This window comes from Peromyscus leucopus, chromosome 12 (assembly GCF_004664715.2).
Source record: "Peromyscus leucopus breed LL Stock chromosome 12, UCI_PerLeu_2.1, whole genome shotgun sequence".
In the NCBI taxonomy this organism is placed as follows: Eukaryota; Metazoa; Chordata; class Mammalia; order Rodentia; family Cricetidae; genus Peromyscus; species Peromyscus leucopus.
This window is the reverse complement of record NC_051073.1, coordinates 46,332,641-46,354,176: the sequence shown is the minus strand read 5'-3', so window position 1 is coordinate 46,354,176 and position 21,536 is coordinate 46,332,641. Positions and strand designations below refer to the sequence as shown.

Genomic DNA, 21,536 nt, shown 5'->3' with positions numbered 1-21,536 from the left:
CAGTGAGACCCTGTCTCAAAAACTACAGTGGAAGTCCATGGAGGAAGGAAGACAGCCACAGTCAACTTCTGGTTTTCATGTGCTTGTTGTGCACATATCACCACCCCATACACACCCCCCAAAAAATCAAATGGTTCTAAAGTTCTACTGTAATCAATCTGTTACTGTTCTACAGTAATTATAACATCTCTTTACTCTTGAGAGATTTACAGACAGAGCCTAACAAATACAACCTCTGCATTACACAAAACACTAATGAAAAAGAAAAAAAAAAATAAAATATTAGTGAAATAACTGATCGTGAAATAACTTTTATATAGAAAAGTCTTTTTTTACAGTTGGCAGAGCTATACTAGATCCTCTAATTGGTTATGAAGCCTTTCCTAAAAGTCACAAACTCGTGTGTGTGTGTGTGTGTGTGTGTGTGTGTGTGTGTGTGTGTGTATTTTCTAAATCATTTTACCATTTGTCTCCACTTCTTTGAAAGCACTAGTTGACATCAAATTATGAAGTGAATGTATTCTCGAAATAAGGTAGTTCAAATATCTATATACCAAGTCACAGTTTCCAATTAATTTTCATTATAATTTCAGAAATGTTTCACAAGAAAAAAAAATAACCCTGTAACTACACTGTGAATCTCACTACAAATACCAAGCATATGGCACACATCTGTAACTTGCTATCTGAATCCCAAGTTCAAGGCTAACCTGTTCAAAATAGCCAAAATAGCAAGAATTCATTTTTTTAAAAAAAGGAAGAGGGGTAGGGGCTTTAATCCCAGCACTCAGAAGGCAGAGGCAGGTAGATCTCTGACTTTCAGGACATCTACGGCTACACAGAGAAACCCTGTCTCAAGAAAAAGAAAAAAAAGAAGAAAGAAGAAAAAAGGAAGGAAGGAAGAAAAGTAAAAAAGAGAGAGAGAGGGAGGGAAAGGAAGGGAGGAAGGGAAGAGAAAGAGAGAGAGAGAGAGAGAGAGAGAGAGAGAGAGAGAGAGAGAGAGAGGAAAAAGAAGGGAGGGGGAGCATGAGGTGAACCTAACATACACATACTCAAAGCTCAGTTTTTGTCAGTGTACAGTCCTTTTATTTCCCATGAGACGCTCTAAAAAATGTTGTCAGTGGACAGTTTTCACCTTACCTTAAACACTTACTTAAAAGTACGAATACACCTAAGCACATCAGAAATTTAGGATTCATTTCATCGATATTTTGCAGGCCTTATGACATAAAAAGCTACAGCTTATTTTCTTAAACCACTGGTGTTCTAGGTGACAGTAATCTAAACAAGGTGAAAATAAGAGGGGAAAAAATATTAGCTCACAAAGACAAATTCTGCCTTGCACAGAGGCAGCTTTCTAAAAGAATGGCTCGAGTATGTAAATTTTGCCCTCAGGGGAGCCAGAACAAACTCCGTCATCTGGGTCAAGCCACTAATTTTAAGCATTCATCTTTGTCTGTAAAATGGGAATAATATCCTACTAGCTTACCTCACAGACAATTCTTAAGTACAAATAAGACCATGTCAATTAAATCACAATACAGATTTTTCTAAGTTACAAGAGTAAGATTTTACCACCATGCAGTAGTAATAACAGTTACAGCCTTGCAATAAAGATATAATAACTTAATGACTAACAAGATAAGAACAAAGCTGTCTTAACTATTACTTGGAGATCACCCCAAAGATGCAAGAGGATCTCTGGGAAGAAATTAAACTTGCATTCATTTGTGGATAGCTTGGGCAGACCAGGCTGTCTTTGTAAGACAATAAATAGGGAACTTCCTACATTTGCTACAAGGCATTAGAAAAGCAAATTAGAATTCTGCAGTTTTTATTTCATGTGCAGATGTGAAACTGCTTTAAATAAACATGTACCTGTCTTGATGGGTATGGCAGAGGCAAAGGACTGCATTCATGTGGCTAGTTTTTAAAGGAGAAAGCTAATGGGCCAGCTTCTCCGAGAGATAATGCCTGTTCTCCCCAACTCTGGCATCAGTCAATAAAGCAAAAGGCAATTTTAAACTGTCACTCCAAGGGTAGGAAGTTCCATTAAGTCAGCACATGATGGGCGCTCAAAAACACTCTAAGTGGGTATGCAGAACTAGGCTGATGGTACAGGTGAGAACAGAATCTAGCTAGAGATTTCTACCACCTTTAAAAAAAAAAGTCTGAATAATTCCAAAGCAGTAGAGAAAATGTAAAATACCCTTCTAAAATCTGTTTGCAAATAAATTCAGTCCTACTTGTGATAGTGTAAGGTTGGGATGACACATGACATACCCAGTTTTAGTACTGGGGAAGAAGAAATAGGATCAGAGGCGTTTAGGTCACCAAAGCACTCCCGTGTGGGCAGCGCTGCCAGTACAACATTCATTTACAGGCCTCTGATCCACTCCTATAGGCCAGAAGCTCCTATACCCAATGCGCAGTATAAAAAAATCCAATTCAACAGAAACCAATCGACACTACTAACCACATCCTAGAACACATACCACACAGGGTTCAAAGATGAGTAAAATAAGCTCTCACTGTCTAAGATGGTCTCGACTTCACCTTTAAGACCTGAGGTCTCCAAAGCCATTCCCTGGAGACAGCCTTGCTAGCTCTCTAACTCCTACTGCCTGATTGTTCCACCTACCTCTACAGAATCTGTCTCCATACACTGTCCTGAAACTTTTCACCCATCAACCTGCGGGCTCTGCCAGATACCTTAGGCTAAGCTAGTCACCACACCCCCATGCTGGAAGCTAATGTTTATTAAGTCCCTGTGTGGCAGGCACTTTTAAGCACATAAAAAACAGCAATGGAAAGCAGTCCCATTCTTACTAGTTTCCTCATACACGAGCTAGACTCTGTTCTTAGCCTTACAACCATCCTGATTTGCATATCCATTTAATAGGATTCTGGTAACCCTGCCAGGCTCTATCTGTTAAGGGAAACAACACTGAACAAGGCAGAGTCCCTGATCCTCACACGACTTAAAATTGGTGTGGCACTGCCCAGTTTTGATAAGCAGTTTCCAGAGTGGGGTTCTTGAACCCCAAAATATAAACAAGACAGTCTATTTGGAATGAGAGGAAAACATAAGAATTTTTTAATGACCTTTGTAACTTTCTAATCTTTTACTTTGTGGTACAATAACCTGTTACATGCAATTTATAAATAAATATAAAGACATCAAAGATACATCCTCAAATTCTTTTACTGACAAGAACATCATTTTAAACCCGGAGGCCAGAGGCTTGGATGAGCATACATTTAGGGTGAGATGTTTGGCCCAAGGAGGATTAACCGAGGTTCTCCAGTGGTCCATTTTCTCTCATTTAGATTGAACAAGAACAAGCATTTTGAGGAGATGGCTAGAGATGATGATACGAGCAAAGTTGAAGCTCAAGTCCACCCTAATTTCTGTTTTTAATCATGTTTTATCACCCTATATCCACCAGCCCTATAACCCATGGATGTCATGAGCCCTTAACTTTCTATTTTAGAGTGGGTATGTGTTACTACTACATTAGAAATACCCTAAGACCACAGCCACCGTCTTTTTTGTTCTGCAAACATTACTAGTCTTCTTCATTATTAATTTCAGTTGGCACAAAAATAATGAGTTTCATTATGACATTTTCACACATATGCATTGTTGTACCTTGCTCATATTCACACCTCCACTACTCCTCCATCCTCTCTCTCACTGGCCCCTTCTTCCCTACAAATTGTCTCCCTGTTGCTTTCATGTGTATATAAAAACATATGTAGATAAATCTAGACTCCATGAAAGTGTGATTTCATCTCCCACCCCATGACCTCCTCATCATCATCATCACACCTCTGTCCTCCCTTAGTTTGCTGCTCCTCTCATAGTCTTCTTCTACTTTTATGTCATGTGTGAGAAGAAACATGACATTCATGTGAATCTAAATTCTCTGAACCTGATGATCTTCAATCCTATTTTCCTGAAAGGAAAAAAAAAAAACCTCCACTGTGTATACATACATACCACATCCTTTATTCATTCATCTGTTAACTGGTGTCTAAGCTGACTCCACATCGACTATTGTAAACAGCACAGTACTAAATAATAAACATAGATCTCTGTGGATTCTTTTGACTTACAGATTTCTTCAGGGGCCACCCAGAGTGAGATAGCAAGATCCATACAGTGGCTTCATTCTTAGTTTTTTGAGGAACCTCCATACTGATTTCCATAATAACTGTACAAGATTACAGCTCTATTAGTATAAGGGGTTCCTCTTCCCACGTCCTCATCAGCATTTGCTGTCTTCTCTTTTCTTCACAATAGCCATTCTGACTCAGGTGAGACGAAATCTCAATGAAGTCTAATGTGCACTTCCCTGATGACTGACAAAGTATGCTGAATAATTTTCAAACACATATCGGCCATTTCTGTTTCTTCTGTCAAAAACTGTTCAATTCACTTAACAGTTAATATGTTTGGTTGTTATATTTTGGAGCTCTTTAGAGAGTCAGATGTATAGCTGGCAAAGATTGTTTTCTCTGCTGTCTCTCCACTTTACGACTGCTCGCTGTGTAGAAGTTCCCCTCATGCAAGTACATTTGTCAACTATTGGGATTATTTGGAGACCTTTTTCACAAAGTTCTTCCCTGCCTTTAAGTGTCTGCTAGTTTTCCTCTGGCAGTTGCAGAGTTTCTGTATTAAGTTCAGTCTTTAATCCATCTTGAATTGATTTTATACAGGGTGAAAAATATAAATCTAATTTTATTCTTCTGTATGTGGCTATTCAAACTTCCCAGTACCAGTTGTTGAAGAGGCTGTCTTTTCTTCAATGTCTGTTTTTTACATCATTGTCAAAAATTAAGGGGGAGGGGGTTGTAAAAATGGCTCAGCAATTAAGAGCAACTGCTGTGCAATCATGAAGGGCAGTTTGGATCATAGATCCAATGCAGTAAGTCAGTAGTCCTTTGCATGTCTGTAACCCCAGCACCAAGGGAGGTGGAAACAAGGGAGGGGCTGGTTGACTTCTAGCCTAGCCTAGAAAATGAAAGCCCCAGGCTCAGTGAGACACCTAGGTGCAAAGAAATAGGCAGAGAGTGAAAGAAGGATATAAGACGCCTTCTTCCAGTCTCTGCACGTGGGCAGACACGTGGACCTGAACGGTACATGTGCACATATATTCACAAAAGCACAAACATATACACATTAAGTAAATAAATAAAGCTTTTTAATTGGCTGGCTACAGCTGTGTAGGTTCATTTTGTGGTTCTTTACTTGATTTCACTGGTGGATGTATCTTTTTAAACTGCTTTTGTTATTATACCTGTGTATAATATAATCATTATTATCTGTAGTATAATTTGCAATTATGTACTATGACAACTGTAGCAAAATAATGCTGTATTTATGCAGTTCCCCAATATATACTTTAGGGAACACTAATCAGTAATGTAATCACATTGAGATTTGGCGATAAAACTTCAGTCTGTAAAAACCAGTAGCCACTGCTGAGTATCAATTAGAAATAAATATGAGGTGTCCTGAAATTATATCATCAAACTGAGTCAAAACTTTTAGAAAACCTTTTAATTAATGAAGAAAAATACACATTTTTTTCCCTAATTCCTAAGATCTGCATATTAGGCTCAAAGGCTACCTCCTGTATTTTGAAGTCTATATAACAGGAATGATACAGAGGATCACATTTAAGGAAATTAAAAAGAAAGCAAATGATTCATGACAACAGTTTTACACGATACGCTCATCACTACTCATGTGAGTGTGTCCTCAGAGGCATTGCTCTGTGTACAAACAGAGTGATCAAGGCCTTTCAAATTAGAGGAAACGTACAATTTGCATTATTTACACAGAGATTATAGGTAGAAAACCATTAACATAAAACAAAACCCAGGCTTTTACAGCACCAAATCAGATCAGAACATGTGTCTACATATGAGACTTGTAAAGACATTCATTATTCCCATGAGGATTGGGAAATAATGAGATTTAATGCTTGTTCTACAATGAAGCCAAATGGTTCCAAAACAAGAATGGAAAAAAGACTTAGATTATTAATGGCTGTGTTTCTGTCCTCTTTGCTACTCTGATGAAAACATTACAGTAATTATCCATGATGTGACTTTATAAAGAACCATTTTCCCAGATTAGCTTCTTCCTTATGATACCATTTCTGAATACATTTGTTACAAAAGCACCCTGAGTTGACAACTGAGAACACTGTGTACGGTATTTTAGAAACAAAGTTTTACTCTACACTGGGCTGACAGTCAGAAGTCACCAGCCAAGAGAAGGCCACAAATGAAACCAGGTGAAAATATACAAAAGTCATGATGACAAAAATCAGATCCTATTCATTATAAGCAAATGGAAATATGTACCAAACTGGAGCATCCACCATTCCCCCCAGCTTCCTAAGTAAGAAATTAGAAATCTAAGTACAGGTTGAAAACATCCTGGGAGACCTGAAAACTCCTTGACAAAGGAACTAGGCACACTTACTATTATCTCTCCTGGGCTTCTATAGGATTCATGCTAATACTTGTACTAGAAATATTATTAAGGGATTTCTAATTAGTATAATTTAGCTAAGTAAAAGTATTAGTGACTGTCGTACGTATTTACACTGGCACGTCTTTGGGCCCTTTTACACCTAATTCAAATGTACTATTCTATCTATATTTGTGCTTCTAACATTGGTGCATATGGAATCCTCTCTAGGATATTAAAAAAAAACACTGTTCAATCATGGTATCATTATAGACAATGACATTAACAGCAATAGCTATAAAGCAAACTTTTAAAAACTTGACTGAAATACAACTCTGAATTAAGTGTTACCAAAAGTTAGTAGTCTTACAAATCTATCAAAAGGATGTACTGATGTTCAAATAAACTTAAAATTAACATTACAAATTTGATTTTTTTTTAATTGAGACTGATGTGGAGGGTTTGTTTTGGGGGTTTGGTTTGGTTTTTGAGAAAGGGTCTTACTATTTAGCCCTGATTGGCTTGGAAACCATTATGTAGACCTGGAATTTGCCACCATTCTCCAGAGTCTCTGTCTTACAAATGCTGGGATTACAGACATACGCCACCACCAACTATCAATTTAATTTTTAAAAACAGATCCTGGTGCTCAAATTAGTTTTATAATTAATGACAATTAGGACAAAAACAAGTGTCATAGGAAGAAGGTCTCCCATCCAAATTTCAGGGATCAACACCTATGCTAGAATTAACCTGTTTTTTACTGGTATTACTTAGTACTATTTTATACCCCAACTATTAGAACAATTAGTACATATTAATGTATATGACTGACAGTTATATCTTCTGGCTACATGTTTGCTTTGAGGACAAGAATTATTTTATATTTATTTTTATATCTCCAAAGTCTAGATCAAGTATCAGCACACAGTGGGCACTTGACCCAGACATGTGGAATTAAACTGACAAGAGTTTGACTAGTTAAATTTCATCAGCACTTGATCAAACTTCTTTATTTGGAAAATATTGTTATTTGAGTATAACTTAAGATATCAAGGAGAAAGAAGTGTGTCAATTATCATACATTAAAGTAATTCGAGTTACAACCTACTTGAATGAGAACGGTGTGAAAGCAGTGAGGGGTGGGAGGAGGAAACAATCCACAAAAGACCAGCACCTGTGGTACAGTACTATTTAACCAATGCAAGAAAATTCTAATAAGGTGACTACCCACAAATGCTACTTTACTAAACTGTGGTATTTACAAGTTTCATGAATAAGGGAAAGAAGGCCCATTCTAAGAAAGCAAACTTACAATCTTTTATAATTGAACTACTCTCAGCGCTTAATTTTCAGACTTAAAAAACATTTAAGGGGTTAGGGATTTAGCTCAGCGGCAGAGCACTTGCCTAGAAAGCACACAGGTCTAGGGTTCGGTCCTCAGCTCCAGGGACTGGAGGGGGGTGGGGATGGGGAGACAAAATAACAAAAAAGACACCCCTGTTCAAAAACAAAAAACACAAGATAACTGGCACATACAACCTAGCTGTGTGGTGGTGACATACACCTTTAATTCCAGCATTCAACTTTAATCCCAGCACTCAGAGGTAGGCGGATCTCTGAAATCCAGGACAGCTGGGGCTGCACAGAGAAATCCTGGGGGGTGAGGGAATGCTGAGCGGCAGGAGAGATGCAGTTCCCAGCACCCACTTGGCAGCTCCAGTGCGGTAACTCCGGTTTCTGTAACTCCAGTTCTAGGGGATCTGACACCCTCTTCTGGCCTCCACAGGTACTGCACGAATGCATGTGGTACACAAACATACATTCAGGCAAAACACTCATACACACAAAGATAAATATTAAAGAAAAAAAAAACTGATTTCATATGAATATAGATCTTAGTAACAAACCATGTTACTTTCTATTTTTAAACACAAATATTCTCCTATACAAACTTTTATTTTATGGAATATATTCTACTTACCACAATAGAAATAGAAACAGGTTTCTTGGGTAAAATAAAGGGAAAACACATTATCTCCTCAACCCACTTTTAAAAACTGATGAATTTGGAACTTCTGACTATCTCTATACATTTGATCATGTTTGATCAATGGGCACTCAGATATGAATGCTGTGAACTAAAATACACTCACTAATTTTTCCACTAATATTGAATACCTCCCTATATTGTACTGTCAATTCCTCTGGTAAAATATATTCACTGATTGGGTATTAAAAAATTCCAGAACATAAACATCACAGACTATTCAGTCAATAAAAGTCAACTGCTCATAAAAGAAGCAATGAGTTCTACTGACGAGTGAGAGGAATTAATAAATATTAAAAGCAATAATGGCTATGGGAACTTCCATACTAGACAATCCAACAGAAAAGAAAGCTGACTGATTTGTAAACTAAGTCTGGAGCTGGTTTTGCCGTTCACAGTGATCTCAAGCATTAGGCCTCAAGTCAGAGACCTTCTCACATAAATCCACATTAAAAGTGATAATGAAAAGAGACCCATCATTTCAGAATGAAGACTTCTCTTTTAAGAGAAAGAAAATCTGGGTACTTCTTTGTGGAAATTTTTTCCAAACCTTTTCATGTCTAGCTTCTTACAATGTGGCCCTAATGGCAGGTAAATATAGAATAAGCCCCAGGAGACCACAGCAGTGCACACTAGCAGTCTACACCTGGCAAAATCCCTCACTAGCTGTGTGACCTCAGACAAATTACTTTATCCTGAGACTCGGTTTCTTTGTCATTAAAACGGACACTTCTCATCCGAAAGTTACTATGGAAAGTAAACTAGTAAAAGGGGGCCTCTCAGTCCCAAGTTAGCGCTCTCTCCTCCTCCCAGTGTCAAGTACGATTTGGGAATCAGTTCTACAAAACACAGGCAGCTTTCCAATGAATACTAGTCAAACTACACACAGTCATCCTATCACCTTTGAAAATAAGAGGAACAGGGAATTTAGTTCAATCTACTTCATCAAAACAACAGGTGTCTTCATTTCACAGAACCCTGCTAACAGCTTCTCATAATGCTATCCCAGTTGACACTCACAGGTAGGAACAGTTACATTCTCAAACTCACTTACCAACGATTTTATTCTACGAGCAGCACTAAATACTAAAAGGACTCGAAAGCGACACATTTTTAAAAATCAAATGAAAGTTTAAAAACTTAAATTTACCTCCATATTCTCATTTTAAAATGTTGGCAGGCCATATTACTGAGTACAGGCTAAGAGGGATATTGGGAGAGGGAGGAAGGGGAAGAAGGAGGAAGGGGAAGCAGAGATGAAGGAAGTGGCCGAAGATAAACGGAAGGCAGGGGAAAGACAAAGAGAAGGAAGAAAGAAAAATAGGAATTTAAAATTGCTACAACTCAGAAGATGGTCCAAGTCTGACAGGTGCACACAGGTTTCTTTCTTTCTCATTTTGTTTTGGGCACCACTACACTCCATTTGTAACTAATAGCGAACTACACTTAAGTACGTTTTCAAAGACACACCAAAAACAATAAAAATAAGAAAGCCAGGCATGGTCGTGCAGGCCCATAATCCCAGCTTTTGGGCAGGTGGAAGCAGGATCATGAGTTCAAGACCAGCCTGGACTATAAAACAAGAACTCATCTTTAAAAAAAAGAAAAGGCCAGGAGTTGGGGGGAGTTGACAACTCAGAATTTATTATTACAATAATCAACATCACTAATAAAATCCCCAAGTCCTTAATCTTCAGCTTTCCTACATCAAGAAGTAGTCATATCAATGATGAAAGCACTATCAAAACAACAGTTCTTTAGCATAACAGTTTCAGTGTCTATCAATGACAACTGATTGAAAATTTTAGCATAATGATAAACCAGACAAGGTGTTACTTTATTCCTAGAATGTTATATACTGTCATATACCATCTTCATGGCAAGCTTTTCATTTGCCCACGGTGGTTTTATAAGAATTTAAAAGTAAAAGGCATAATCTTACCATTTCCTAATTATAAAAAAGGAATCCAGAATCTCTATAAAGCAACCCCAAAATATTCTTATCTAAGAATAGGATGAACTTTTAGAAAACACTCTATGTTTTTGTTGTTTTTTGGGGGGACTTTGTTTTTTGTTTTCAAATCCAGGTTTCACTGTGTAGCCCTGGCTGTCTGTCCTAGAACTCTTTGTAGACCAGGCTGGCCTCGAACTCAGAGATCCGCCTGCCTCAGCCTCCCGAGTGCTGGGATTAAAGGCATGCATCACTACCGCCCGGTTTTGTTGTTGTTGTTGTTTTAAATTTCTGTGATGGGAAGAAACACATGTAAGTGACAATAGCTGTTTCATGAAACCTCTAGTAACAGTAAAACATTGTGAAGGTAGCCTGCATGGCTTTCACATTCTAAGAAATGACTTAGTGGTTCGAAAAGTTTTAGAGATTTGTGTTCGTTTAATAAAACCAAAAACTACAACAAAATGGAAAATATGAAACTCACTGAAATGTGAACTAACCAGTTTGTGCATGTAAGCCTTCCTAGTCCAGGAGCTCTTCGCTTCGTTCAACTGAGGGGTACAGACATTAAAGACAATACTTTGGCTTCCCCGGGTTCACACCCACTTGTGCCTTACACCCTTACACGTAGAACCACAGGGTTTCCACAGACATAGCCTAGCAGTTACAAGCTTGCAGTAAAGTCAAAATGACCAGATGGCTGACCACAGATTAAAGTCAGCAAAAAGATGTTCTTTGAGGTTGAACAGGTAGGTAGGTGGGACTAGCCAATAATTCACTCTATGGACTACGTTAATTCAACAGATCACTTCTTCTTATTTAAAGCCCATACCTCTCTATACAAATCAAGATTCAGATTCTTAGGGTTTTCGTGAGTTTTAATACAGTAAAATGCTGAAAGCACATATATAAAATTCCTAGCTAGATTACAAGAGAGCAAACAATAAACGTATACTGCTTTATCTAAAGTTAAATGTGCAGTCTAAGTGGGCTTGAAAATAATTTAAACAACCCCTGTAACAGTCAGGGTTAAGTTTTGGTGCCAAATGAATGTTGACACTAAAGATTTTTGGGGAAAAAAAACTTTAATTTTTCAATAATGTGAATCTATATCCAAGATACACGAAAGTATAAAGGCATTTTCAAGATACACAAAGCTTATCAATGTATTGGGGATTTTAAAAGGTGACAAATTAGAATTCATAAAGTGGGAAGGAGTTCCTGGCAATGCTAATCCTAAAACTTAGGAAATACAAAAGTTACTTATTTTAATTCACTCACATAAATTAAATGATCGTGGAGAGTATCTGAAAATGAATGTCTATGTGCAAAGCAATATATAAACTTAAAACAACACTGTTGAGAACCCTAACGTCTATACTTTCTTTGAGTTAGAGCTCATGTCTTGTTTTCTCCTGCACTTGGTTTTTACACTAAAATTTTCCGGGATTTGGTTCATGCATGCCCCATCCATCCTCTTAACTTACCCTTCCTTTTTATGTTCTGCTACATAACTTATTAAACACTAGAATTCATCTTGACAAAGGGCACATTTCAACAGCGTATGAAGAATGCCCTAAATAATTAGTTAGAATAAAGTACCACAGTTTATAAACAATTTTACATGTGTGTTCACGAGTAAACTTAAGATTTTTATTATATCATTCTTATTTATACTCTGATAAACCTTCTTGATAAGGAAAGGAATGGTTTTTATCACACAGAGATCCTCTATAAAAACCCACAGTGTGGCTTGGATATAGCTCAGGGCAGAGAACTAGGTATGAGGCCCTGAAAAATATTACCGGTATCTCACTAAATCACTAAGGGAAATCATGATGCCCATATGATAACATCAGTTATGTGTCTTAACAGAAGTTTAGGAACACATGATCTTAAGACAGAAGTTCTCAAACTTACTAATACTGTGAACCCTTTAATACAGTTCCTCATATTGTGGTGACCCCAACCATAAAATTATTTCATTGCTACTTCATAACTGTAATTTTGCTACTGTTATGAATTGGATATTTGATATGCCACCTCCAAAAGGGTCACAACCCACAAATTGAGAACCACTGAATTCTAAGCCATCCCAGCATTCATAAAAGTTATCAAAAAAAAAAAAAATGCTCAATGCTCTTAGCTAACCACCATGAAATACGAAGAGTCATTTTCTTGTCCACTTGTCCTATGCTATGTCTTTTGGAGGGGGGGGGAGAAGGTGGAGGGTGGACTAAAGCCAGAGCTTTGAACACATAGCTCTCCACCACACAGCTATATCCCAAACAACAGGCTCTGACTTTTTAAGGATGTTAGCCTTTTCCCAGATCCAAAAACCACCATGGCACGCCTTAGCTTTTTCTTTTTCCTGGCTATTATTATTATTATTATTATTATTATTATTATTTCCTTCCTTAATTACTTGTCCAATAAAACATAGACACAATATATATTGAGTGCTGATTACAGCTAAGAACCATTACATATGCTATTATCTTGTGTAGTTCTCATACTGTTGTACAGTAATTACATTCTGCACGTACAATAAAGGAAGTTTTAAAGCTGAGAGGTGACATGCTCCAAGTCCCCCAACTAGTCTGCAATAAAGAGAGCAGAGTAGAACCTAAGGTTCTTTGTGTGAAAAGCCTCTGCCCCTTGTCCTCTCCACACTAATGCAGGGATATTAACAGTGATAAGGGCTCTGTCACGATTGCACTGAGCACAATGAAATATAGCCTGAATCTGGGGAAGCTGAACCAGACCTCGGTAGTCAACAATTTCAGAGGGTGACTCTGCTCTTTAGCCATCAGTCTATTTATTATGCCAGAGTTTGCCAAAGGACTTCCCACCCGCTTTAAAAACCACCTTCTGCACCGGTTAAAATCTAAGTTTCTGGGCCTCACCAGATCAGAATATCTAGGAATGGTGCCTCCGTTTTTAGCATGCACTCAAGATTGGTATTTTCAAACAGTAAGTTGTAAAAATCAGTTCAGGCGAGCATATTCAGTGCTTTTGTTTAATAAAATAGCTTAGAACGAATGCAATTTATAAAGACTCTATAGAGACAGAAAATATCAGAGGGTACCATACCCTCAAGAGACCTGCTTAGTTCTCAGGTACTATTTGGGAAGTAAGATTCTACTGCACATAACTCAGTCAAATACATTTAAGAAATACAGCTGTTTTAACTTTTTCCCCCTTTGTTTTGTTGTTGTTGTTGTTGTTGTTGTTTGAGACAGGGTTTCTCTATGTAGCCTTGGCTGTCTTGGAACTCACTTTATAGACTAGGCTGGCCTTGAACTCAGAGAGCTCCTCCTGCCTCTGCCTCACGATTAAAGGCGTGCTCCACCACTGCCCAGTTTGTATTAACTATTTTTATCTTCTTTTCTCCTTTTAAATAAGTAATTTCAATATTCCTTTTACAAAAAAATATAACCTGTCATTTTTAGGATCTTAGTTATTCCATTCCGAGAGTTTCTGTTATACCCCTGGAGTCTTTCTGAGGTCTGTGCTTAACTACTCATATAGCCAACATTCTGCAGTATTTTAAGGCTTCTCTTAATTACTGTCCCTTTGTTTTTTATCCAACTTCTCACTATGTAGAGTTACTTCACTTACCTAGACCCTTGAACTGATGGGTATAATTTAACTATGTATTCTTAGGGAGAAGTCAAACACTGCAGGAATTTAATCTGTTAAGTATTCCATTCCCTCATTTTCTCATCTTCCATTTATATTTTTAGATAGAATTCCTTACTGGCTTGCCTTCCTAAGCGTGCTCTTGTTTAATTGGCACTTGTTTCAATAATCATCATATAGTTTTTTCCTTTGAAAGGGAAAAAAATGACAAGGATCCCCATTAACATATGGGGATTTTCTGGGTAAACCCGGACAGCTTTATGATCATATACCTGGCATTCCAAGGAATGATAACCTTTGAAATGTTAAAATGATCAGCTATGCATCCTGCGTGAAACCGAACTCAAACTTTGCTCAGTTATAACTGAAAAATACAGAAACAGCCCATGCAGAGCACAAGAGAGATACCATACCAGTCAAGCCAATTTTAAAAGCTGCCCTTAGTGGTAAGCTGTTAAAAACTGAGTGAACGCCAAAGTACAAGTTCAAAAAAAGTATCTTTTTCTTGAGCTAAGTACCTGTTTAACACTTAACTCCCTGACATTCCTCACTGCTGAAGATGCAGTACCTCAAAATCAATCATCTACATTAATTTTCGTACCACAACTGGAAACATGGTCAGCACTTTAGGAAGACACTAGGAAGAAACTTGGGCATTACTTAGAGTACAACAAAAACAGGCACATCTGTTGTGACACTTTCCCAAAAGTTTTTTTCTTTTTCTTTCTTTTTTTTTTTTTTATAAAGTAGTGCCAGGAATCCTTCATTACTACAAATTAAGATTTCTAACATAAAACTGATATTCACAGCAAGACTCACTTGAAGATGTGGACCTTGCTGTTACCTATGCTCTTTATGAAGTACGGAAAACATACACTTCAAGTATGCTAGCTAATGAATAACAATTGGAAATTGTTTGATTGTACTGAAAGTGTGTTTTTATTAGTTTAGCTGCCAAACAACGCATTATTTTCAGGCTCATTGTTCCTTCTATATTAAAAAAAACAAAGCTACCTCATTAACTCATAACTCTAACACTTTTTCTAATCAGATACAAAGATCAAGATGGATTTATTAAGCCTCAAAATTGTAAAGCTTTTAAGATACCTAAGTTTATAATGGAAGATTTCCTCAAACCACCCCAGAACTCCAAAGATGTAGCACCATGAAACAACACAGATAAGCCATCCTTTTAATAGCTGGCATCTTATATGAAATGCAAATTAGGGCTTCAGCTTCAGAATTTAATAAAGATATGCAGAATTAAAGAAGTTTGCAAACTCTTGATGGTACAGAAGCAAAAACCTCTTTATTCTTACTCTGATAAGTAAAGCCTCATATCCAGTAAATACATTGTGGGTGCAAACAACTGGTAATTCCTGGCAAGGTAACTTTTTAAAGATCCCATGGCAAGTTTTACACTGTCACAGTAACTCTACTGACTTCAAAGACAGTTCTTTAAAACACTGTTTTAATGAAGGAGTCGTTTGCTATCTCAAAGAAATGCAAGAGCTGGTCAGATTGCTTTTATTCTGGTATTGATTCTCATATTAAGTTTCTGAATCGGTCAAATACATTTCCAGAGGGAAAAGTAACATTAAATGTTCACCACGGCACACACAATGTAGTTTTGTGTGTAAATAGGATGTTCTTTAGAAAACAGTAATGTATTCTGAATCTACTCCCATATAGGGAAAAGGAAATACTTTTTTTTAAAAAAAATCAGCAATACTAAAATCTACATATTGTGGTACATACTAAATTCACCTTACAAAATAATCAGCTTACAACCACCCCAGCTGATCCACTATACGTGTGACATTATGAGATCTCTGATTGAAGGAAATACTTAACTAGTGTACTATTTATATTACTTAAAAATACTCACAAAATTTAGATTACCTACCTCCCCAAACAGATTACCTAAACCCCTCGGGAATGTCCAAGTATATTTGTTACTGGCTATGGATTACCACAAAGGCCCGATCTTCAAACTTAATCCCTTTTAACGCTAACATATTTATTAATATACATAACCAGCCGATCAGGAAACAAAAAAGGAATCTCAAGTTTTATTTCATGGAAGACTGAATCTAACTCATTTTCATTCACAAAGCACAATTTCAAAATTCACTACGGTATGATCATAAATTTATAAAATTTATACAATTCAGTACAGCTAGTTTTCTTAGACCCATCAACAACTCTAAATACCTTTACTGTGGATGGGCAGAAGTCACTAACTAGTTTTCTGTAGTTTCCAGACACCGTTTTGCTCTTAAATGCTGTGCAAATACTGTTCTCACTGCAGGGTGATCTCTCACAAACTTTTCAGACACTTACTACCCCAGACATAGTTTGCAGAAGTTTGGAGAGTTGGGAGGCGTCTATCTGAAAATGGCACTGAACAATAAATCTCAGAGTATATGCTTGTTTCACGCACAAGACTAGTAAATTGCTCCTAATTTCTCCAATTACCTAAACCTTTATGGAAATTAGAATCACTGTTATATATCAGGCTTATACATTAAATAAACTTACTATACTACCTAAATACAACCTTCTTCAACCCAAAAGTAATGCTTTCATGTACCACCGAAGGTGAGAATCTGGGGAAAAGTGAGCACATCACATAATTAGAGAAGTCCTCTTTATGGTGCTTCCTTGGGATTTTAGTAAGTTCATTCATACATTACAAGCTTTCTACATTACTGTCTGACAAATTTACTAGGCCTTCAACTCTGTGTAAAACTTCATTACCAACTAAAATGTCTATTTGATAATTAGTTCTTAAGTGACACTTGGCAGATAAACAAACACACATTTAAACTGTCTTGAACTGTTAATAGCCTACAGCTAAACTGTAAAGACTAAAACTCCCGAGTTTGGCTGTGAGAAACTCAATGAGACAAGCTTCCTGGGGTGGGGGTTGGGGAGGGGAGTATCACAACCCCAATAAGCGTCTAATAGCGACCCTTCTGTCACTACCAACAGCTACCCATTTCCCTCTCTCAAGAGTGTGCATACTTACCCAAGAAGGTAAATGGGAGGGAGGTACACAGGAAGGAAGATGAACTGCAGCAAAGCCTTTGTCGTATGAGAGTGACCTATAAGTAGCAAATAAAGGCACATCATCAGGATGGGAAGGCTTTACAAGAGTACAGTGCTACGTGGAAGGACACAAAACCCAGGAGTCCAGCTCCACGACAACCCCTTGCCTGTCTCCACCCTCCTCCCTGCAAGAGCTGCAAGGGCAGAAAGGGAAAGCATCTTGGCTTATTCAAAGCGGGTGGGGGCAGCCCACCTGGCCTTCCGAGGTTTCCCCCAGAACCCTGCTTCCTACTCCCTGCCGGTACAAAGCAGAAAGTTGATCCGTTCTCAACGGCAAAGCCCCACAGATCACGATCATTCATCAACTTGCACAAGTGATCACCACCCCCTGGGCAAATACACCAGTAACCAAATCATAAAGATCGATAGGCACTCCTCCTCCGTGCCTCGCTGTGCCCAGGAACCAGCCAGCCTGAGAAGCCACGGCAGCAGCAGTGAGCGGGTCCAGGTATCACAGCCCTCAGACCTGCAGACCTGGGCGGCCACAGCCAGCTCCCAACAGCCTGGCTGGGTCACACTCCCGAGACTGGAGATCGGAGTCGACCTGGGGAAACACACATTCTCCAGAGCCCACGACAGCCAGCGCAGGCCACCAGGTCGGCGAGGTCGGGGTGGGGGAAGCTAGGAAACGCCGAGGGAGAAAGGGAGGGAGGGATCCCACCCAGGCTTTGTTGCTGGTCACCCTCAAGTTTGCATCTTAGTACAAAATGTCGATCTTAAAGGCTGACAAGACAGAGGTAGAGGGAGAAAGAGAAAGGCAATAGAGTCCATCTTGCTTTGGGGAAGAGGGGGGAAGGAAAAGAATGAAGTGCAAACCCCACACTCCGGGCGTAAAAGTCTGCTCAACACCTTTCCACAACGCAGGAGCAACGAGTGGGGTGTCCCCGTGCCCGTGCCCGCTCGAACTGGCGGCGGTCTGGGCCAAAAAAAAAAAAAAAAAAAAAAAAAAAAAAACCGCCTCCCTCGCCTCCTCTTCCTCCTCCTTCCCCTCCTCCTTCTCCCGTTCCTCCTCCTCCCGTTCCTCCTCCTCCTCCTCCTCCTCCCGCGGGCCCCGGCGAAGATCCCGCCGCCGCTGCCTCTGCCGCCCCCCAGGGAGGCACCGCCGCCGCCGCCGCCGCCGCCGCCGCCCGGCCCCGCGCTGCCATTCCAGGCTTGGACCGCGCGGCGTGGCGCGCGCGCGTGGGGCCGGGCGCCGGGGTGGCCGCGCGGAGATGTCCGCTCCGGGGACCCCCCGCGCCCCCTGGCCGTAGGCTGACTACAAAAGTCGCGCGAGCAGAGGTGGCGGCGGCGGCGCGCAGGAGAGAGAGGAGAGAGAGAGAGAGAGGGAGGGAGGACGCGCGTGGGGGAACCCACGCCGCGAGTGGGCAGCCCCCCCCCCAAGGGATGGCCGAGAGCGCCCCTCCCCGTGCAGGGAAAGTACCCCAGTCCCCGCCAGCCAGCCAGCCCCAGGAACGGCAGCCCGGCGTCCACGGCCGGTAGACGAGAACTGGACGTGTCATTAGGAGGACAGGCAATGGTTTCAAAGCCCCAGGCCAATGACCATTAGCCGAGGCAGAGCTAGCTCGGTCCCCATCCCCCACCACCTCCACCCACCTCTCCCCCCCCCTCGTGTCCCCCCCCCTCACCTCCCACCCCACCACCTCACGAAACTTTTCAACAAGATCCACCTGGGCTCATTTGTCCTCAGACAGTTAAAATATGGACTAGACCCTACACCCTGGGAAGGAAGGGCAATGCACGCTTTATTTTCCTCTCTACAGAAAGGAAAGCAAAAAATAGCTTGTCTCTGTGTCTCTCCCTCTCCCCCCCCCCACCCTCCCCTCTGTCGTACATGTTGTGTCTTAGCTTTTTGCATCGTTTCGTTTTACCTTCCTCATTTAGCAGAAATGATCGCGGGTATTTCACACACAACAAACGTGTTCCAGATTCCTGGATTCAGGGTCCTGGTAAATTATTACAGGACTCGGGTTCGGTCTCTCAGTTACAAGTTTCACGCGATATCCTCCCCCCCACCCCCGCCAGAAAAAAAAATAATAATAAATAAATAAAAAATAACAACAACAATACTAATACATTGCTGAGGGTGAGCGAGCGAGACGAGGTGGAGGAGGAAAAGCAGCCTCCAGTCTTGATTTCTGTAATTTACTCGCGACCCCGGATCGCAGCAAATAACAGTGCACCACGAGCGTGGCTCCCGAGGGTTGGGGAGCCCTGGCCGGAGGCATCGACCCCATCCCCGGATAAAGGATCTGCAAGTTTTCTGTCATCGCGACCACGCAACGCCACAACTTACCTTCCGAACGAGTCTTTCCAACAGCCAAGGCCTTCCTCCTCCCCTCCACCGCCACCACCCCCCCAGCCTCGCTCTCTCCACCTTAAACTTATTGACACAACATAATCCCACATTCAGGCAAAATCCTGACACAGCCTCCCTCCTCCTCTCCCCCTCCTCTCTCTCTCTCTCTCTCTCTCTCTCTCTCTCTCTCTCTCTCTCTCTCTCTCTCTCTCTCTCTCTCTCTTCCCCTCCCTCTCCCCCTCCCCTCCCTCTCTCTCTCTCCCTCTCCCTCGCCTCCTTCGCCCTCTTCCCCTCTCCCCTGTTCTTCCTCCAGGCTACTCTGGCACTAGAACGGCACTTTCTCCACTCGCCGCGCATTTGGGCTGGGGGTGGGAGGGTGAGCGGGGGGACACCGATCTCGGGCCCGGAACACCCCAAATCCTAACTCTCCCGATGAACGAGCCAGCACCAGGGGCTGCTGCTCCCCGGTCACCGACACACACGACCACGTAGCCCCGACCCCACCGAGGGCAGCCAGCCCAGCCCGTACCTTCTTCCTCCCCTGCCCCGGGTTCCCCCACCGGCCCAAGGCCCCACCTCCCCCCCTCCCCGCGCCGCCGCGGCCGCCGAGCCCTGCCCGGGGCTCCTCCACGTACTTTCGCCTCCTTGAAGTTTGGGGCTCCCCGGGCGGCCACGAGCCAGCCAGCCCCTGCCGGCCCGTCCCGTCCGTCCGTCCGTCCACCCGGCCGGCCGGCGTGAGGGACCGCTCGCTCGGGCGTTTGTTGTTTTCCTCGGGCGCCTCAAGCCCCCGCGCCCCGGCTCCGTGCCCCCCTCGGGCGGCGCTGCCCCGGGCGCCCGAGAGGTGCTCGCCTGCAAACGCAGCCTGGCACCGGCTGGCCTACTCCTCCCCAGCCCGGCCCCCAGCTCGCGCTCGCCGGGCAGCGCCGCGCGCCCCCCCACCCCACTCCCGGCCCGGGCTTCCCCCCACCACCACCACCACCCACCCAGCCAGCCAGGCAGCCAGCGCGGGAGCCGCCGCGACCCCCGGGCCCGACCTCTCGCCACCCAAAGTTTTGGCTGAGGGGGGGAGAAAAGTGGCCCGCGAGGCGCCGGCCGGTGGCGGCTCCGGGCTCCTCCGGGCTCCGGACGCGCGGGCTCCCCTCGCCTTCCTCAAGTCCACCCTACCGGCTGCCGCTGCTGCTGCTGCCGCTGCTGCCGCCGCTGCCGCTCGCTCGCTCGCTCGCTCCTGCCGCCGCCGCCGCCGAGTCCTCCTCGGGCTGCAGCCCCGGCGGCTCGCAAGTGAGTAGGAAAACAGAAAGTGCGGGAGAGAGCGCCCGCGGAGGCTGCGGATGGCGGGCGCCTACCTCGCGGGCTCGCCGCGGCGCGAGGGCGTGAGTGTGTGTATGCGTTCGTGTGTGTGTGTGGTGTGTGTGTGTGTGTGTGGTGTGTGGTGTGTGTGTGTGTGTGTGGCTCGCCCTCAGCGGCCAGTCAGGGGCTCTCTATGGGAAAGTGGAGAGAGGAGCTCGCGGAGCCGCGCTGCCTCCGCTCCACACTGTACGCTGCTCCACATACAGTACATGCAACCCGGAGAGACTGAAAACACTCATTTTATATAAGGCAGCCTGCCATTGGCCCGCGCCCTGACGGACGGACGGCGCAGCCAAACAGGAGGCGCGTTACACCCAAACACACGCACACATACACACATTTCGCAGAGACACACAAAGATCATCACATTTTCTATTTTCTCATGTTCGGGACCTGTAGACAGTGGGCGAGGACAGGTAGAGAGGCCCAGCGGAGTGAGGGTCAGGGCGGGGGAAGCCCTCTCCGTACCAACTTGCCAGGCTTGAAACTGGTGTCCTTTTGACTTGGGAGGGTTATGGTAATAAACTACAACTCCACTGGATATGGAAGTGAGGGGGGGTGGGTTTGATCGCTGCCTTGTGGTGCCCCATGAAAGAGGCGAGCATTGTGCTATGATTTTACATCCCGGCCTGCTAACAAGTGGCCGAGAAAC

General features: G+C 42.3%; 1 protein-coding gene across 7 annotated transcripts in view; it reads right to left on the bottom strand.

The window, feature by feature from the left end:
- The window catches only part of Bbx (BBX high mobility group box domain containing), a 246,912-nt gene extending 225,800 nt beyond the window's left edge, over positions 1-21,112 (bottom strand). For 4 of the 7 annotated variants that reach the window (XM_028867474.2, XM_028867477.2, XM_037209718.1 and 1 more), the window contains exons 1-2: positions 20,702-21,112; positions 17,162-17,237 (exon numbers count right to left, since the gene is read on the bottom strand). The gene's annotated coding sequence lies outside the window, so the exon portion shown is untranslated. Of the gene's footprint in view, positions 1-17,161; positions 18,157-19,534; positions 19,598-20,172; positions 20,302-20,701 lie in introns of those variants that run through there. The other 3 variants (XM_028867475.2, XM_037209717.1, XM_037209716.1) reach the window with 3 other exon arrangements.
- Positions 21,113-21,536: the final 424 nt, after the last annotated feature.